This window comes from Ranitomeya variabilis, chromosome 1 (assembly GCF_051348905.1).
Source record: "Ranitomeya variabilis isolate aRanVar5 chromosome 1, aRanVar5.hap1, whole genome shotgun sequence".
Classification (NCBI taxonomy): domain Eukaryota; kingdom Metazoa; phylum Chordata; class Amphibia; order Anura; family Dendrobatidae; genus Ranitomeya; species Ranitomeya variabilis.
The window spans coordinates 1112367774-1112384606 of record NC_135232.1 but is presented as its reverse complement, the minus strand read 5'-3'; the positions used below and the strand labels follow the sequence as shown (position 1 = coordinate 1112384606).

The window sequence follows — 16833 nt, the reverse complement described above, 5'->3', positions numbered from 1 at the left end:
TAGAACAGTATCACTCATAAGTACACTTTTGGCATCCCCTTTAAGAGGGGATCAAGTCTCTATGAGGTAGTGAAACTCCTCAAGCTGCAAGTCTGTTTGCAATAAGGACTCCAGTGATGTTTTCAAAAAACCATATCTTCGCAAAGTGTCCTTTCTTCATATAGAATCAGTAGATAGCACCTTTAAGAAGGTGCAAACTATTTACAAGAAGTTTGTATCATGCATTGTTCATGATTCAGCAGTTTTTATAACATTGTGGAACAAAAAAAAGCAAAAATGAAAGTGAAAGCAAAAATAAAAAGCAATAGGGATCCCGGGTAAACAAAGGGATCCCTTTAAGAGTTAACCCAGGACGGGTTTTAGCAGCAAAACAGCAAGGAAATAAACAGTTAACTATTTACAGTTTCAGGTTTCCGAGGCTTAGTTGGACGGCTTCCAGGGCTGCACCTGGCACTTAACCCTTCTTGGCCTGGGCAAAGTGAGGTCCAGGGTTGCACCCAGTGCTGGACAAACGCCGTTAATCCGTCTTGCATGTACGGTTAAATCGGGCGCAGCGATGGAGGTCTGCGCAGCTTGAGTAGGGGCATTTGCTGCAGCAGAGGTAGCGGCTGCTGCAAGATCAGTCACTGGAATGGAGTCAGCAGCTTTGGCACTAGCAGTCACTGGAGTGGTGTTGGTCGTCAGGGCAGGGTCGTCCTTCATACCTGCTTCAGGTGCGGTCCCTCCGGTGCCGGTCTGCTCCGTCTCCACTGCGGCCTGTAGCGCTGGTTGCAGGGCCTCGCGCTGCAGCGTTGTCATCTCTGCTTGCAGCATCTCGCTTTCCGGCAGGGCCTTGCTTTCCAGCTTCGGAGCGCTGGACCTTCTTTCCTGATCCGGACCAAGCGAGGCTGCCGACAGGCGTCTGGTGAGGCTCCCGATGATGGTCTTCTTCCACCCGGCCTCAGTGCTCAGCTCCGTCTGCAGGAGTTGGTGGATCAGCCCATCCGCTCCGGTCTGCAGGAGGTCAGCGTCAACTGTGGAGGTCTGGCTGCGGTGCCTCTCCGGGTAGCTGGGGGAGTCCTCGGCTCCGACCCCACGCTCCCGCTCCGGGTGGCTTGCCATGGCGTCCTCCATGTCTCTCACTTCTTCTTCCTGGTCCTTTTCCCGCTCTCTCCTCCGTGGGCGGTTTCGCTTTCTCTGTCTCTGCCCACCATTGAGGATCAGGAGGCGGATCTCGGCTGCTGACGGACACGTCCTCAAGGGGCCGAGATATTTAGACTGGGCGGCCATTGTCTTTCGCGCTCTTCAGCTTGTTCACGCCCACTTCCACGCCCTTCTTCTTCTCCTGCGCTCTCCTTAGCGCTGTAATGGCGGCGGTTTTGGCGCGAACTTTTGGCGGCAAGAGACAATCCACAGTCTTTGCAATAAAGTACAGTCCAAGCACAGTAAATCACAGTTCCAAGGCACACATGACCTGATTCTTCAGGCTTAAGTAGATCCTGTTCGTGACGCCAAGTTTGGAGCGCCCCCACACCGCCGCAGGGCCGAGGGGTACCCGGAGCCGGGCCTCTGGGTCTCGGCTCTGGAGTTGTCACGGTGGCTAGACCCGGTCCGTGGCCCTGTCTGTCAGTGGGGGACGTCCGGTGCAATAAGTGGTGTTGAAACGGTGCAGTTGTGGGGTGCAGGTCGCGGTAAATAACGAGGACACCAGGTTGCAGTCTCTTTACCTCTTTACTGGAGATCTCTGAGTCCTCAGTCCAGAATACGGTTCACCAGGCTGCGCAAGTCCGGCCGGTCCAATGGCACCTCCAGAGTTCACTTCACAGGTGGAAATCGGTGCCTTCCTTCTTAGCGCTATGTGTTGTAGTCCTCCCCTGCTGTGCTTACGGAAAGTACCCCACAACCGTTGTGTCTGTTTCTTAAGTTCCCTCACAACTCGATTAAATGATGTTCTTCTAATCTTCCGTCCCTTCCTGATGTTACAGTTAGAACGGCACCCATTTGTCGGATAGGCCTGGAGTTCTTCCGGGACCCTAGAGATGCCCCTCTCCCGCAATTGCCTCCCAAGACTTCATAGGTGATATGTGTTAGACAGCCCGCCTTAAACTGACTGTCCTGCCGCTGTTTAGAGTATTGCTTGAAGCTGAATGTTATAATACTCCCTCGGCGTTCCGGCCACCGGTAGCGCGCCTCAGTAGGGTGTTGCTCCGGTCTTACAGCACGACCCCTACTGGAATTCTCCTATTGCTTGATCTCGTTTCTCACTCAGCACAATCTATCTCGCTTCTAGTCCTTTCTTGGGTCCCGCCGCTTCCCGGAGCTGGCGCGGACCCGTTACGTACTTTTCAATGCCAAGCCTCTGTCAGGATCCCACCCCTGACAGAGACCCTACTGTCTCTTCCTCCACAACACCCTCTGCCACTAGGTGTTGCTTCGTCCAATCCAGTCAGCTTTCTGATCTAACTTCCTGCCTGACCCCCAGTTTACCCACTATGGTGGGGAGTGGCCTAATGAATAGAACCCTTAGCTCCCCCCGGAGGCCCGGCTGTGAAATGTATTGGTGTCTGTGATACCTGGTCAGATGAACTCCTTCAGTGCCATCAGACGAACCATGGCTCCCCATAGTGGCGGAGCCACAGTACTGCAACGACCAGGACTCTGGGGTGCTGCACTCTTGTCTACTGATCCTGGTTCCTGCTTGATTAAGCTAAGTCTGCTTTTTGCTTTTTGCAATTCGTTATTGTTTGCATTTTTTGTCCAGCTTGTATATTATCTGTATCCTGACCTTGCTGGAAGCTCTAGGGCGGCTGGTGTTCTCCCCCCGGGCCGTTAGACGGTTCGGGGGTTCTTGAATCTCCAGCGTGGATTTTTGATAGGGTTTTTGTTGACCATATAAGTTATCTTACTATATTCTGCTATTAGTAAGTGGGCCTCTCTGTGCTAAACCTAGTTCATCTCTGTGTTTGTCATTTCCTCTTACCTCACCGTTATTATTTGTGGGGGGCTTGTATCCTACTTTTGGGGTCCTTTCTCTGGAGGCAAGAGAGGTCTTTGTTTTCCTCTTCTAGGGGTAGTTAGCTCTCCGGCTGGAGCGAGACATCTAGCGACCAACGTAGGCATGTTCCCCGGCTACTTCTAGGGTTGGCGTTAGGAGTAGATATATGGTCAACCCAGTTACCACTGCCCTATGAGCTGGATTTTTGTACTTTGCAGACTTGCTGATATCTCTGAGACCCTCGCCATTGGGGTCATAACAGCTTGGATATGTGGTTTGAAGGAAAGATCAGCGTCAAGAATTACCCCAAGGCAGCGAGCTTGTGGGACTGGGGAGAGTGGGCAGCCATGTACTGTAATGGATAGGTTCGTTGGGGAGTCGCGTGAGATGGGGGAAAGATGATGAATTCTGTTTTGTCCATGTTAAGTTTCAGAAATCTAGCGGAGAAGAAGGATGAAATAGTGGACAGACATTGAGGGATTCTGGTTAGTAGGGAGGTGATATCTGGTCCAGAGATGTAGATCTGTGTGTCATCAGCATAGAGGTGATACTGAAAGCCATGAGATTCTATGAGCTGTCCCAGGCCAAAGGTGTAAATGAAGAAGAGCAGGGGCCCAAGGGCTGAACCTTGTGGGACTCCGACAGATAGGGGGCGAGGTGAGGAGGTGGTGTGTGAGTGGGAGACGCTGAATGTCTGGTCTGTTAGGTATGATGAGATCCAGGATAGGGCCAAGTCTGTGATGCCAAGGGATGAGAGGGTCTGTAATAATAGGGAATGGTACACTGTGTCAAAGGCAGCCAACAGGTCGAGGAGGAGGAGGACAGAGTAGTGTTGCTTGCTCTTGGCGGTTAAGAGGTCATTGGTGACCTTAGTTAGGGCAGTTTCAGTGGAATGGTGTGACCGGAAGCCAGATTGTAAGCGGTCAAAGAGGGAGCAAGAAGAGAGATGGGAGGACAGTTCAAGGTAGACGTGTTGTTCCAGTAGTTTGGAGGCATAAGGGAGAAGTGATATAGGGCGATAGCTAGATACAGAGGATGGGTCAAGAGAGGGCTTTTTGAGGATAGGTGTGATGGAGGCATGTTTAAAGCTTGAGGGGAAAACACCAGTTGTTAGTGATAGGTTGAAGAGATGGGGTAGGGTTGGGATGTGATGGGATGGGAGCGGGTCAAGTGCACAGGTGGTGAGATGCAATTTTGAGAGTAGAGTGGAGAGTTGATCTTCTGTAATGGTGGAGAAGTTGGTTTTGAAGGTGGAGGGCTGGGAAGTCGGGAGGAAGGGCTCTGGGGGTTGTTGACCAAAACTGTTTCTGATGTTATCAATCTTCTGCTTGAAAAATGAGGCAAAGTCTTCAGCTGAGATAAGTGGGGAGGGAGGAGGTGCTGGGGGACGGAGGAGAGAATTGAAGGTGTTGAATAACTGTTTAGGGTTGTGAGACAGGGAGGATATGAGAGATGAGAAGTAGGTTTGTTTAGCTGTGGCGAGTGTGGTCTTGAAAGTAGGGAGGGACTGTTTGAATGCGATGAAGTGCTCGTTGGAGTGGGATCTTTTCCATCTGCGCTCAGCAGCCCTGGAAGCTCGCCTCAGGTCTTTGGTCAGGCGGGTGTGCCAGGGTTGTCTGTTGATTTTGTGAGCTTTGGTATGTGTAAGTGGGGCAGCAGATTCCAAAGCTACAGCTATTGTGGTGTTATATAGAGCGGCAGCGTCATCCGCATTGTGTAAGGAACTTATGTCTGTGAGAGGGAGGAGGGATTCAGAGAATGAATGTAGGTCAAGATGTTTAAGATCTCTGCGAGGGTGTGAAAGTTTGTGGGGTGGGGATTGTAGACATGGAGTGGAGAGGGAAGAGAATGTGAGAAGGTTGTGGTCAGAGAGAGGAAGAGGTGAGTTAGAGAGGTTAGATAGGGAGCAGAGGCGGGTGAAGATGAGGTCCAGTGTGTGACCATCTTTGTGAGTGGCTGCAGAAGACCATTGAGTGAGGCCGAAGGAGGAAGTGAGAGATAGAAGTTTAGTGGCAGCTGAGAGGGAAGTGTCAATGGGGATGTTGAAGTCGCCCATGATGATAGTGGGGATGTCCGCGGATAGGAAATTAAGTATCCAGGTGGTGAAGTGGTCAAAGGAGGTGGTGGCTGGCCCTGGGGGGCGGTAAATGACAGCCAGTTGGAGGTTGGAGGGGGAGTAGATGCGCATAGAGTGCACCTCAAAGGAAGGGAGGGTAACAGAGGGTGGAAGTGGGATTGGGGTGAAGGAGCAGTTATCTGACAGGAGAAATCCAACTCCTCCGCCATGTTTGCTGCTGGGGTGGGGTGTGTGAGAAAGGTGGAAGCCACCGTAAGAGAGTGCAGCAGGGGAGGCTGTGTCAGAAGGGGTAAGCCAGGTTTCGGTGATGGCGAGGAATGAAAGTTTGGTAGTAACAAAAAGATCATGGATGTAGGAAAGCTTGTTGCAGACAGAGCGAGCGTTCCACAGAGCTCCTGTTAGTGGGACTGGGGAAGCGGGGGCTGGGTGAATGGGTATATGGTTAGAGAGGTTACAGAAGTTTGTGATAGAGCGTGGATGGGAGGTAGAAATGACTGTGGGAATGTGGTGAGGAGGACCAGGATTTGGAGAGGTATCACCAGCAGTGAGAAGGAGCAGAGAAAGTGTTAGCAGGTGGGAGCAGGAGAGGGCATGAGGGGGCTGTCTGTGTGTATATATGTGCCAACTTTATTTACAAGAAGAGACCTTTAGGCAGCACTCTCATTTAGTATTTTATTTACAGGAAGAGATGTGGACGCAGTACTTACTATTGGTGGCTGTATTTTTTCTTTAGGAGAAACGTAGGCAGTACTATATGTGCCGATAATTTTTACACGAAGAGACCTTTAGACAGCACTCTCATTTAGTATTTTATTTACAGGAAGAGATGAGGAGGCAGTACTATGTGTGGCTACATTTTTTTATAATAAGAGGCAGGTAGGCAGTACTATATGTGCCAATATTATTTCCAGGAAGAGACACGGAGGTAGAACTATCTTTACCTACATTATTTACAGCAATAGAGAGGGAGGCAGCATTATCTGTGCCTATTTTATTGACATATGCAAATTGCCTCTTCTGAAAAAAAGAGGACTTAAGGGTACTGTCACACTCTGCAACTTTCCAATGATCACGGCCAGCGATACGACCTGGCCGTGATCGTTGGAAAGTCGTTGTGTGGTCGCTGGGGAGCTGTCACACAGACCGCTCTCCAGCGACCAACAATGCCGAAGGCCCCGGGTAACCAGGGTAAACATCGGGTTACTAAGCGCAGGGCCGCGCTTAGTAACCCGATGTTTACCCTGGTTACCATCGTAAAAGTAAAAAAAAAACAAACAGTACATACTCACATTCCGGTGTCCGTCAGGTCCCTCGCAGTCTGCTTCCCGCTCTGACTGAGTGCCGCCGTAAAGTGAAAGCACAGCACAGCGGTGACGTCACCGCTGTGATCTGCTCTTACTTTACGGCCGGCAGTCAGTCAGAGCGGGAAGCAGACTGCGAGGGACCTGACGGACACCGGAATGTGAGTATGTACTGTTTTTTTTTTTTTACTTTTACGATGGTAACCAAGGTAAACATCGGGTTACTAAGTGCGCCCCTGCGCTTAGTAACCCAATGTTTACCCTGGTTACAAGCGAACGCATTGTTGGATCGGTGTCACACACACCGATCCAACGATGACAGCGGGAGATCCAGCGACAAAAGAAAGTTCCAAACGATCTGCTACGACGTACGATTCTCAGCAGGGTCCCTGATCGCTGCTGCATGTCAGACACAGCGATATCGTATGGATATCGCTGGAACGTCACGGATCGTACCGTTGTAGCGACAAAAGTGCCACTGTGAGACAGTACCCTTACTCTATAGCGCCACCTGTTGGAAGTAGCGATCCTATAAGTCACAATCAACCCTCTAACGAGTCGTGCAATATGACTTAGGATAAAAGCCAAATCAGTATCTCAGTCCGCAGACACGGTGTTTCGGGCTGTTGGCCCTCGTCAGTGCGAAGCATGAGAACTGATTTGGCTAGGTGAGAGGCTCTGGACTGGGGTCTAAGGGGTATCGTTTGACAGGAAGCTTCATGGAGGCAGAACTATCTGTCGCTACATTTTCTTTACAACAAGAAACAGGTAGGCAGTACTATATGTGCCAAAATAATTTACAGGAATAGATATGGAGGCAGTAATCTTATTGCCTACACTATTTAAAGGAAGAGATGGAGAGGCAGGACTATCTGTCGCAACTTTTTTCTATAATAAGAGACAGGTAGGCAGTACTATATGTGCCGATATTATTTACAGAAAGAGAAAGGGAAGCAGTACTATCTGTGCCTATATTATTTATTGGTGGAAGAGACAGTGAGGCAGTATATCTGCGCATAAATTATTTCCAAGAAGCATAGGCAGGTAGTACTTTTTGTGGCACATATTGCTATGCCAGTCACATTTTAACTTATCATTAGTGTTGAGCATTCCGATACCGCAAATATCGGGTATCGGCCGATATTTGCGGTATCGGAATTCCGATACCGAGTTCCGATATTTTTGTGATATCGGGAATCGGGATCGGAATGCATATGCATGTGTAAAATAAAGAATAAAAATAAAAAATAGGGATATACTCACCCTCTGACGCGCCCTGGTAGTAACCGCTGCAACCGGCAGCCTCTGTTCCTAAGAATGAGCGAGTGAAGGACCTGCGATGACGTCGCGGTCTTGTGATTGGTCGCTTGAGCGGTCACATGAGCGGTCACGTGACCAATCACAAGCCGCTACGTCATCGAAGGTCCTTCACTCGCTCATTCTTAGGAACGGAGGCTGCCGGTTGCAGTGGTTACTACCAGGGCACGTCAGAGGGTGAGTATATCCCTATTTTTATTTTTATTCTTTATTTTACACATGAATATGGATCCCAGGGCCTGAAGGAGAGTTTCCTCTCCTTCAGACCCTGGGAACCATCCAGGATCACTTCCGATATTTGTGTCCCATTGACTTGTATTGGTATCGGGTATCAGTATCGGCGATATCCGATATTTTTCGGATATCGGCCGATACAATCCGATACCGATACTTTCAAATATCGGAAGGTATCGCTCAACACTACTTATCATAGCAATAGTCACCCTACCCCCTTGGGCAGTCATAGTGTCCCTATAGACATCCAAAATGCTCCCAAGGAAGCTACAACTAATGCCAATGTCCTTATGCCAAGCAAAGTACCCTCATGCCAGCTACTATTGACCATTGATGAAAGCAATGCCCTACATGACCCTGTGAAGTCTTCAAAAAATGTCTAAGGACACTCAGAGCTCTTGGCAAGATGGGGCATAGGGGCACCAGCCCATAGTGCCCAATTTGTTGTTCTATGGGGTCTTGATAGTAAAAATTTTCATTTTTAAAAATGGATGTAACTGAAAAATCAGAAACAATAACTGCAAAAAATTAGAGCTGTATCTGGTGGTTGAGCAGAGAAACTCGCCATATCTGTCCAGATGAAGATATCAGGGAGAGGGGACAAGAGGAAGAGGAGGTGGACCTTGGTGTCACATGATGGAAAACACATCTCCATTACACGGAAGCAAGTAACTAAGAAATGTGTCGGACTTCTCCAATACGTGTTCCCGTGAATGGAATTGGCCGCCATTGTGACGAGGATAAATAAGGAGATTGTTCAAGGCTTTTTGTTTTGTTGGAGAGCAATTTTTTTTCCACCAGAAACTATGAGAAAGGTGTGTCCGACCTGCTGAATGGAGCTACTGTGACCAATACGCCGATTTGTTCTGCTGGGTTGAAGAGGAATAGACATGCCAGTGTTCAGTGGAGCAGCGGGAGGGCGGGCGAGTGTATGTGCTGACTAAATTAGACTCATCAGTAAAGAGATTCTGCCTATTGTATGATGGGTTATAAAGCTGTCACTGCTCACAGCATTGAAATTCTCTCCCATGCCTGTCCTGGCACTTAGCTGTGAACACAGGCCTAGTTCCCACTTTTGTCTTCTTGAGAAACCATTGGCACATTTAGTCTTATAAAGCCATCTCAATTCTGCCATATTAAAATGAACATCCCCGGCTTCACACGGGACACCACTTGGCGAGACCCTACTCACAGCGAAGCCCCTTTATTGGGTAACTTTGTCTATAGCAAACTAGCTTTAAACTTCTAAAGTTACATGGAAAAGGCTTAACCCAAAGTAATGTAAAAAAAAAATTATGGCTTTGAGATAATTAGCGATTACGGAAAATTCTGCATTCAAAGAGAACTTTTCAATTTCCCGTAAAGCTATGTTCACATTTGTCTTCGTCATCATTTTCGTCAGTCTATTAAGTGGTATCTTAAAATGGAAGAAACTACAACGGAATCCCAAAAAAGACAAACTTTTTTCAATCATCAGGTAAATGCGGCCCTATGTTTATGCCGTGCCTAGGGGCTCCATAGTAAAAGTCCTAATTGGTCCCCAAAAGTCCTAATTGCCTCCCCTCCAACAACAAAAATATCTGTCTGGGGCACAAAAGAACATATACTACAATTTTGCAGACCTTACAAAGTAATTTTGCCCTTATTGAAGCCTCCTAGTGTTCCCACGCTCTATAATGGCCCCAACTAGCACTCCAAGCAGTGTAATGGCCCCCACAAAAGCCTCCACACAGTATAATAACCCCCCATAGACCTCCACATAGTATGATGGCCCCATAAATAGCCCTACACATAGTATGATGGCCCCATAAATAGCCCTTCATATAGTATGATGGCCCCATAAATAGCCCTTCATATAGTATGATGGTCCCATAAATAGCCCTACACATAGTATGATGGCCCCATAAATAGCCCTACACATAGTATGATGGCCCCATAAATAGCCCTACACATAGTATGATGGCCCCATAAATAGCCCTCCACATAGTATGATGGTCCCATAAATAGCCCTCCACATAGTATGATGGTCCCATAAATATCCCTACACATAGTATGTTGGGCCCATAAATAGCCCTCCACATAGTATGATGGCCCCATAAATAGCCCTACATATAGTATGATGGCCCCATAAATAGCCCTCCACATAGTATGATGGCCCCATAAATAGCCCTACACATAGTATGATGGCCCCATAAATTGCCCTCCACATAGTATGATGGCCCCATAAATAGCCCTCCACATAGTATGATGGCCCCATAAATAGCCCTCCACATAGTATGATGTTCCCATAAATAGCCCTCCACATAGTATGATGGCCCCTTAAATAGCCCTCCACATAGTATGATGGCCCCGTAAATAGCCCTCCGGATAGAATGATGGCCCCGTAAATAGCCCTACGCATAGTATGATGGCCCCGTAAATAGCCCTCCACATAGTATGATGGTCCCATAAATAGCCCTACACATAGTATGATGGCCCCATAAATAGCCCTCCACATAGTATGATGGTCCCATAAATAGCCCTCCACATAGTATGATGGCCCCATAAATAGCCCTCCACATAGTATGATGGCCCCATAAATAGCCCTCCACATAGTATGATGGCCCCATAAATAGCCCTCCACATAGTATGATGGCCCCATAAATAGCCCTCCACATAGTATGATGGCCCCATAAATAGCCCTCCACATAGTATGATGGCCCCATAAATAGCCCTCCACATAGTATGATGGCCCCATAAATAGCCCTCCACATAGTATGATGGTCCCATAAATAGCCCTCCACATAGTATGATGGTCCCATAAATAGCCCTACACATAGTATGTTGGCCCCATAAATAGCCCTCCACATAGTATGATGGCCCCATAAATAGCCCTCCACATAGTATGATGGCCCCATAAATAGCCCTACACATAGTATGATGGCCCCATAAATAGCCCTCCATATAGTATGATGGTCCCATAAATAGCCCTCCACATAGTATGATGGCCCCATAAATAGCCCTACACATAGTATGATGGCCCCATAAATAGCCCTACATATAGTATGATGGCCCCATAAATAGCCCTCCACATAGTATGATGGCCCCATAAATAGCCCCCCACATAGTATGATGGTCCCATAAATAGCCCTCCTCATAGTATGATGGCCCCATAAATAGCCCTCCACATAGTATGATGGCCCCATAAATAGCCCTCCACATAGTATGATGGCCCCATAAATAGCCCTCCACATAGTATGATGGCCCCATAAATAGCCCTCCACATAGTATGATGGCTCCATAAATAGCCCTCCACATAGTATGATGGCCCCATAAATAGCCCTCCACATAGTATGTTGGCTCCACAAAAAGTCTGCCATATATTATGATTGCCGCACAAATAGTCCTTTACATAAAATGGTGGCCACAAAAATAGCCCTCCACATAGTATAATGGTGCCATAAATAGCCCCCCACATGGTATCATGGACCCATAAAAATATTTCTTATAATCTCTCTTCTGCGCAGATGTACAGTACTTTGTTCCTGCACATGTGCATTACAGTACTTTTCTCTGCCCTCATCTGAGAGATTGAGGGTGTTGTGTGGATGACAAAGGACCACGGGAGTAACAATCGCTGTCGCATAGGTTACGACCAGGACAGGGCCCACACAGGACGAGGGCCTTATGACGCTAGCACCTATTTCAGCTGAATATGCATCCGAGGACGCACATTCAGCCGCAATGTATTGCAGCGCAGAGACCCGTCAGGTACCTGCACTGCAATACACACTGCCGGCCAATCAGAGGTCTGCAGCTGACGTCGGTGTGTCAGTCACAGGTGGCGCATAGCAATGACATCATGCATCACCCATAGCAGTCAGCTGTCAGCTTCTGTGCCGGCTATAGAAGAGGATTCCATGTGTCATGGGAGCGGAGAAAACAGAGGCAAAACAGGGAGAACAGAGGCAAAACAGGGAGAGGGACATCATACCAGGAAGGAGCCCAGGATAGGGACATATATTACTGTAAGAGGCCAGGATGAGGACATTATTAATGGAAAGAGCCCGGCGTGGGGGACAATATTACGAGAAGGGGCTTAGAATGGGGAACTTATTTTTCTGGAAGGGGTCAGGACGGGGAACATTACACTAGGGTGGCAGACATTATCAGTTCAAGGGGCCCAGGAATGGTGAGCATTATGCCAGGAAGGGGCCGAGGATGAGATATATTATTCTAGGGAGTTGCCAAGATAGGGACATTAATACAGGTAGGGGCTCAAGCCAGGATGTTGGATTTTATTACCGGACGAGAAGGAACCCAGGATCTTGGACATTATTACTGGAAGGGGCACAAGATGTTGGACATTATTACTGCAAGAGACCCAGGATGGAGGACATTATTACTTGAAGTAGCAACACAGGATTTGGGACATTTTTTACTGAAAGGGGCCCTGGATGGAAGACATTATATCAGAAAGGGGCCCAAGGTGAGGGACGTTATTACTGGAAGGCGCTTAGGATGGAGGACATATATTACTGGAAAAGGCCGGGATGGGGGACAGTACACTAATCTGGCAGACATTATTACTGTAAGGGGCCCAGAATGGGGGACATTATGCCAGAATGGGGCCCAGGATCGAGGACATTAGTACAGTATAGGTGGCATTATTATATTATGGGTGGGTGGGCAACATGTATGTCTTTATAGGATGAAGAACGCTACAAAGGTTAAAACATCTGACCAACATGTAGTTGGGGTCCCAGATGCAAATTTTGCACAGGGGTCCTAGTTACGCCACTTCGGAAAATGCATCATCCACATGAAGCAGGACAGGAGCACGGCCCTTGCAGGGATAAACGAGGTGGTGAGTAAGACCATATGAGGGAATTATAAACAGTATTTTGGGGGATAATAGACAATCGTTCATTTTGGGAAAAACCTAGTGACATGTTCGGAAGCAGCCCAATTTTTGTCCATTGGAGAAGCATCAAAAATTTTCGATCATTATTCTCTCTTTTTTTAAAGGTATGTTAGAATTTTAGGTAACTCGAATATTCTTATTGCCTAATACCCCAAAACCTAATAATCTGGCTTATGTTCCATCAACTAAGAAACTCATAAATGGAGACATATTCTTTTTTGTATGATTCTTAATTATGTTGCATTGGAAACTGGAGCTGAGGTGGAACAACAAAAAATCGTCGATTTCGCAGCTTCGTTATCCCCACAGCTTTGCGTTACAAAATATTGTTTTACACCCATGGAGAGAAAAGGGTCTTTTTTTTCTTTTTTTCCCCCAAATTACTTCTTGAAATAATAAGATCTGAATAGAAAAGTTGAGATGTTTGTAGACGATACAAGAAGCCTTTTGGATTGAGATATCTTCTCCCCACCCCACCGCCCGGCCACTGCAGTCGTTACATTTCGTACTCTCGCCCAAAACGCTGTGTGATAATAATCGTTTCTTTTGTGGGATCTTTGCATATTAGCAAGGGCCTGCAGTGTGTTTGAGGCTGTGACAAAGGGAAGGAGAGTGAGTTTTATTGAAAAGCTTATTGTGGGGTGAATGCAAATTTCTCCAGCTAGAGAAGCAAACAAGGATTAGAAGCGGAGGGGTTTCAAAGTGGCAAAGGCCATCTGTCCGGGCCTGAGAAAGAAGCCTTCTCGCTTCCAATGTATGTTAATTAACGCTCAGATTGGCTCAGCTGTCACCGCCATACAGCAAACTAACATTCAAAACGGCTCCCTATTTTATTGTCGTCATTGCAATCTTGACATTCTAGAACGCTAAGTACGCGCTCCTAACTTTTCTAAGCTGGAACACAATTTTTCAGAGTTTTTTTTTTTATTATTCAACTTTTTTTTTGCAAATTAAAAAAAAAAAAATACTGTTCGATTTTTTTCCAAAACTAAAAAAAAAAAAAAAAAAACGAGAACAGAAATCAAATTATAATTTTTAAACAAAATAAAAGAAATAAACACTAAACTTTATTATGGATAAACATTAATGCACTAAAAATAAATGAAACCATTTCATGATATCATTTTTGACAATTTTTTTTAAATAAATAAAACAAAAACAACTGAGATTAGAATTGAAAATTTACCTTGTTTCAAGAATGTCGATGTCGTGATATCAAACGAAATCGGAGTTGAAAATGTTTAAAGCTGAATTTTGTATTTTCTGAATCTTGCCGAAAAATTGAATAGTATTCTTTAAACGACAATAAAAAATAATTTAAAAATACATTTTTTTAATTTTCTGTTTAAAATTTTAAATTGTGAATTTTTTAGATGCCTTTAATATTGTAAAATACTAATATGTTCTAAATAATAATAATAATAATAATAATAATAATAATAATAATAAAAATAATAACAATACTAATACTACTGCTAGTGCTAATAATAATAATAATAATAATAATAATAATGTTATTATTATTATTATTATTATTATTATTATTTTAATAATCCATATGGAAGTAAACATTTGTCTATAGGAAGACAAAAACTTAACACATTTCAAAAATATTAATATTTTCCATACAGAAACCAAGCCAGTAAAAGTTAAAATGTTAATATTGTAAAATACAAATATTTAATTATTATTATTATTATTATTATTATTATTATTATTATTATTAATGCATATGAAAATAAGCATTTGTTTTTAGAAAAAAAATACAATCCTGGAACCAAGATGAAAAAGTAAAAAAAAAAATATTGTAAAATACCAATATATTCTAATAATATAATAAATAATAATAATAATAATAATAATCCATATGACATAAGCATTCGTTTGTAGGAAATAAAAAAAATACATTTCAAAAACATATTTCCTTCCAGAAACTAAGCCAGTAGAAGTGAAAACTTGTTGATATCTTTGTGTTTGCATGGGCAAATGTGACTTAATTTGCCATTGTTAGGCATTGACCATTTCACGGTGGACGCTGATGGTCACTCACTTGCTCATAGTCCACACATGGCCAACAAAGCACAGCTTCACCTCCTGTCAGATAATGTCTCCTGCTTCACCCTCATAGAAGGCCAGACAGAGCAGGCTTTGAAGAAGACAATGAAGTCACTAATGCACGTGAATGCAGAGGCTTTAACATGTGAATGGATTATTGATTGGCTGTCCCAAAACAAGACATGACCTAGCCCTCAGTCCAGGGCTATGAACATGTTTCCTTAGAAAAACACCCAACCGGAAAATGAAATCAACACTCTTTGCTAAAATTGTACGAAAAGATCACCAGGACAAACAAACATAGACCATTTTAAGTTTACATACATGTTCCCCCCAAAAAAGCCCCAATATGTAATAATCAGTTTGTCCAAATTCACTCTGTACAGTTTATGCAGGTTTTATTGGCGTTTCTCATTATTTCTATTTCTAAGTTGTGAGCCATGACAACCTCTCAATAAACAGATTTACTATAAAATGGTTGTGGCGCTGCATTCCCTGCCTCGGCTTTTATACAACCTATTATAGGCTTTGCTATGATATGTAACGTGATATACTATAGGATGGCTGTGCTGTACTATATAATGTGATAGCTATAAGGAATTATTGGAAAGCCAAGTACTCGCCCGAGGACATGATGACTCTGAAGGTCCCTTCCAACTCTAACATTCTATGATTCAATGTGAGCCTTCTGTGGCTCACGCCTCATTGTGTGAAATAATGGTGGTTATTTTTAGCAATTTGTGAGAAATTGAGTCACAAATTGTTCAAATTTGTTGGGTCTAGAGGATTTCAAAAAATTGCATCACATATATTCATTCTCCTTTAGTAGCGCCTTCACTTAGGTGCCATTCCCTTATTGGCACAGTAGGAGGGAGGGTTGGTTGAGCTTGCCATGCTGTGTGATGAAAAGTCCTAGTTAGTTTAGTCCTGGAGGATGCTTGTCCAGTCGGTGATTGCGGCTAAGTAGAAGCACAGGAGGAGGGAAGGTGGAGTTCAGCACGACCATCCAGGTAGTAAATTTTTTTAATTTTATTGAAGTCAAAACATAAAAATTTAAAACAAAAACCTGATGCGTTTCTGGCACATCAGTGCCCTTCCTATGACTAAGGGCACTGATGTGCCAGAAACTCATCAGGTTTTTGTTTTAAAGTTTTTATATTTTGGTTTCAATAAAATTTAAATTTTTACTACCAGGATGGTCATGCTGAGCTCCACCTTCCCTCCTCCTGTGCTTCTACTTTGCCACAATCACCGACTGGACAAGCATCCTCCAGGGCTAAACTAACTAGGACTTTTCATCACACAGCATGGTAAGCTCAACCCACCCTCTATTTCCCATTCTCTTATTGCTCCTTTCTGGCAAAATAAAATTTTCAAGATGTTTTATTTCATACATATAAATACAGCAATTGAGAAGGGGTTTCCCGAGTAGTGGAGAACCCCTCTGAGTTAATTTTTAACATTGATGATGATGGTTGGCATACTACGCCTACCTATTATAAAAGAATGCCACTTTGAGATATGACCAAAAAGTTTACTTACAGTAGTAGGACCAACAAGAGGGCAAAAAAAAAATGGAAAAGATCCAGGGTGGCACTATCTAAGTGTAGTATTAGATAAAACAAAGCAGTACAGATCAACAGATCAATCGTTTATCTGCTTAACTTGTTGTGTTTTGCAAAAGATGAGCAGAACTCCATGTAGGACGCTTAAATCTATTTATGGTACCACTTCCGCTGCAAGCCCCTAGGTCCAGGAACGATATCCTCCTCTCGAAACTCTCAAAGTTCCCAATAGTGATCTCCTGGATATGGGATAGAACTTTTATAGGGACCGGATGTGCCACTGCCAAGTAGAACTTTTTTTTAGCATGATGCACTTTTTGATTTAAACAAATACTATAGTTTATTCAAGGTGCAAGGCGTTTCGGCGGTGAACTACAATCTTTGTCAGGCACAATCCATTTCCAAAG

At 44.8% G+C, this 16833-nt stretch overlaps 1 long non-coding RNA gene across 1 annotated transcript in view; it reads right to left on the bottom strand.

The window, feature by feature from the left end:
• The window catches only part of LOC143791796 (uncharacterized), a 39920-nt gene extending 25820 nt beyond the window's left edge, over nt 1–14100 (bottom strand). The window contains exon 1 of the long non-coding RNA XR_013219913.1: nt 13993–14100. This is a non-coding gene — a long non-coding RNA (uncharacterized LOC143791796). The remainder of the gene's footprint in view (nt 1–13992) is intronic.
• Between the last annotated feature and the right edge of the window lie 2733 nt (nt 14101–16833).